This window comes from Echinops telfairi, unplaced genomic scaffold (assembly GCF_000313985.2).
Source record: "Echinops telfairi isolate 266 unplaced genomic scaffold, ASM31398v2 ScPeMD7_7472;HRSCAF=8510, whole genome shotgun sequence".
Taxonomy (NCBI): domain Eukaryota; kingdom Metazoa; phylum Chordata; class Mammalia; order Afrosoricida; family Tenrecidae; genus Echinops; species Echinops telfairi.
In genome coordinates, this window is record NW_022111376.1 from 3465749 (window position 1) to 3469657 (window position 3909).

A 3909-nucleotide genomic window follows, 5' to 3' on the forward strand; every position below is an offset into this window, starting at 1 on the left:
TCGCCCCAAACTCTGCTCCAGAGGCCTTCACGCCCCAACACGTGGCCCGTGCACCCCACTCGCCCTCATACTCTCCAGAAACCTGTCCCATACCGACCCCCCCCCATCTCTTAACTCGCCCCAAACCGTGCTCCCCGGACAATCTCACACTCCGCGCACCCAGTCGGTGCTATCCGCACCCTTACACTCTCCCACACCCCAAACCGGAGCAAACCCTGTGGATGGAAATGGGTTACAGTGACCAAAAAGCAAAAACCTGTAACCCCTCCTCTTCGTGGAATCGGGGTACAGACCTACCCTCCCCCCGAGCACCCAGCAGCTCAGTCTGGAATGAAGCTAGCACAGCGGGGAGGACTGGGTGCCACTCCACACCTTTAGTCTTGCCCAGGGTGCCCACGTCTGCCCCTTACCGAAAAGGAAGAACCTATTCGAGCGGAGAACCTTTTGCAACCACCAAGAATCGGCTTGGCGCAGCCGTTTAAAAGAGGTGTTTGCGGCTGCGCATTAGCTGGCCCCGCCCTCCTCCCCGAAATTTCTCCCCCCACCCAACATTTACAGTCCACGCCCCACTGAGGTGTCAGCCAATCTCGTTACAGCCTGCCCAGAGACTCTTCTGGTATCTGCCTATGTGTCTAAGCCTTATTAGTTGCGGGCAGTCACGGCTACTCACCTAATTTTCATATTCCAAACTTCCTGCATAGAGCCGTGTGCAAAGCGTGGGTGGTGGGGTTTTGGCGCCCTTTTTGTTTTACTTTTGATTGGGCATGTGCCCTTTGGTGGGAGGGGCACACAGACAGCCGAGCACAAGGGCGAGCGACACATATCACAAGGAGAGGAGACCTGCTAGGGCTCCCCACAGAGCTAGTTTCAAGCCCCCAGGTCACCTCTGGCTGGCTGACCCTAAACGCAGCCCCATTTCACCCGCCTGCTCCTGTTCCACGGTCTGCCTGCCCTTTCTCACCGCCAGACCAGGAGCCATAGCCCAGTGGCGACATTAAGGGCCCTGCCCACCACGGGTGACACAACACACACACACACATACGCATGCCTGCACACAATCCTGATAAAATGCGTCTTTAGAGTCAGATGGCACCGTGAGTTAAGAGTTGGGCTGATAACTGTGTGGTCCAAGCAACATACCAGCCACCCCACACGACAGATATACACTGACAGGCTCAGAAAGCCTCTGGAGCAGCTCTGCTAGTCCTGTCGGGTCACCATGAGTCGGAACGGTGGGTTGGAGTTTGGGGGTTTCAAAGTCAAGGATGCCAGGGCAAGGCAGGGTTGCAACTGGGTGTTTGGGGAAAGCTGGCTGGTCACCCTGCCCCAGGAACTGGGCCACACGGTCCCTGCTCCCAGCTGTGAGGCTCTTGGAGGCAGGCCCTGGCCACGTGCCTAAAGTAGCAGGTCTTTGGTGACAGCAGAGACGGCTGTCACTGTCTTTGGCAGACAAAAGGGCAGGCTTTTCTGTGACTTGTTTTAAAATAGGTCAAACAAATGCAATGTTAAAGTCAAAATCACTGGTCCCTTGTATTTTGGGGATGTTTCAGGAGGCCAAACCAGCTCCAGCGCCCCACAAAGGCAATGTCTGGCCCGCCGGCATCGCTGACTTCGCGGGTTCACTGAGGGTAAGGCTTCGCTCGTCCTTGGAAGCCCCGCCCAGTTCAGACATTGATACCAATTGATTTAAAACGCAATGTAATCTCTCCGGACAGAAAGCAGAATCCTTATTACAGGTAAAGGGAGGGGCAGTGGAAGGATTAGAAAGCGCCAGGGCTCCCAAGGAAGCAGAGGGATGAGAACGAAGGGGCAAAGGCTGAAGATACTCTGAATGAACTGGGCCAGAGACTTGTCCATTGCTGTGGGTCATGGGGGCCCTGTGCACAAGTCTACTGTCTGATCCCATAACGACTGACAGACTCAGAAAGTCTAGGGTCGCAGAGGGTCGCTTTCAGTGGGAATCAGATTTAGAAGGCAGATAGCTAGGGTGGTCATTTTAACCTGGAACAGTGTTTGACATTTTTAATTCATATTAAATAATTTCAACTTTATAGATCACATACAAAGAAAATTGTATTACTGCCATTTCAATAAAACACAAAGCTGCAAGTATTTTTGTTTTCTTACCAATCTACCATACATTTCTGTGTCTCCTAGACCTTAGTACTAAGAAAATAATATCAGGCTTGTGTTGGTACAACACTACTTGAAAGCTATAGTCAATATATTTGTCATCTTTTTCTGACAATATCAGCAAAAACAGGGAAGTGCAATCATAAAAACTATTCATCATTAACATTTATTAATATCTATCCAATCTTCTGTGTTAATAGGTAAATAACGTGTTCAGAATGACTATTTAAATAAAGGCAAACTAAATTGAAACTATTAGCTGATCTTAATTGTATGTTGTACTTTTAAAATTAATTATATCTTGATCAATTTAATTTGATATTTGACTATTATTATCAAATACATATATCTAATGCTGAGCAAAGAACAGAACCTAGTTTATTAGTTTCATTGGTATTTTTGTCGGCTTGTCTTTGAGAGGTTGGAGACGGAGGCACAGAAGGAGATGAGGCTTAGTCAAGAATGAGAAGTATACTGTAGTGAGGCTTTATTCAGGCGAGGGTAAACTCCCGGACGAGTTAGGTCAGGGAAGTCGCAGCTTGTCGGTGAGGTGGTGGGAGATATCTAGGGCTCGAGCTAAGGAAGTACACGCTGACAGAAGGAAGGGAGATTTCTTTTACTGCTTGTAGCTGCAGGGCCTTGAGTCGGGATGTGACCCGTGGGAGGTCATCTTGTTGTGTGCAAACCTGCTCTCTGGAGTGCTGGGAAAGGGCTGGGAAGATTGACTGATTCCTGGGGTGCTGGGGCAGGGGCTGCACAAGCCGGGCCTGGAGAGATAAGCTCTTTAGGGTGTTGGAGCAGGAGTTGCCAGTTCAATAGGTCATCCATCTTCCCGAGAGGCTAGGAATGGGGGCTGTGAGGTTTCATGCTCCTGAGGAGCCGGAGAGGAGGTGGGGGCTGCCCAGTCCGGACCCGGCCCAAACAATCTTTTGCTGACTTATGAGAAAACCACTGTATAAATATTTTGGTTTCATCAAGAGAAATGGCACTATTTCACTTAGATCAATTGTTATAGTTCTTGATAATGTCATACTCCAATTATGATAAATAAGCACAGTTTTTTTAACAAATAATATCATGACTGAACCTAAGGGGAAAAAAATCAGACAAGATGGTATTGAATATGTGAACTATGGCTTTACTCGGTTGCTACAAACAATACATTACCCATATACCCAATTTGCCACCCCCCAAAAATTTCGCAAATATAGCTATGAGGCCTGTAAATCTTTAAGAACATTTGGCCAATGTTCCTGTGGATAAGGTAAGCATTTCTGTTATTTTCGAGCATGGAGAGAACAATGCTTGAGGCAGAACACGATGACCTTGAGTTATGAGCTTGCAGCATTACTGAATGGGAGATCTATGAGGGAAGCTGCGTACAGTTGGTGAGGAACTCAAGCCAGCATCTGTTGTAACACAGAGAATGCCTCTGAGCAATAGCACGGTGCAAAGAATGGATGGAACGTTCACATTTTAGAGGCTCTCAGTCACATTTATCACATTTGTTATTCACATTATAATATTATTATTGTTATATTATCATATTATTCACATTATTGTCACATTTATTATTCACATCTTATCATCATTCACATTTTAGAGGCTATCAATGGATGGAGTGTTCCATCCATTCTAAAACATCAGTGGAAGATGAAAGAGAAGCCTTAGGGTTAACAGGCAACATTCATTGCACCAATGAAGAAAAACCGTTGCCAGGAATTACAATTTGCTAAAACTTCGCAAACTGAGAGTAAAGGAGAATCGATATTTCAT

The 3909-nt window shown here is 47.1% G+C and overlaps 1 protein-coding gene across 4 annotated transcripts in view; it reads right to left on the reverse strand.

Annotated features, from left to right (window-relative positions):
* Nucleotides 1-3909, reverse strand: part of PNMA5 (PNMA family member 5) — an 8603-nt gene that overhangs the window by 4481 nt on the left and 213 nt on the right. Inside the window, exon 1 of one of the 4 annotated variants that reach the window (XM_045285552.1) lies at nt 411-461. The exons of 2 other annotated variants lie outside the window; for them this stretch is intronic. The gene's annotated coding sequence lies outside the window, so the exon portion shown is untranslated. Of the gene's footprint in view, nt 1-410; nt 462-3909 lie in introns of those variants that run through there. One more of the 4 variants, XM_045285551.1, reaches the window with a different exon arrangement.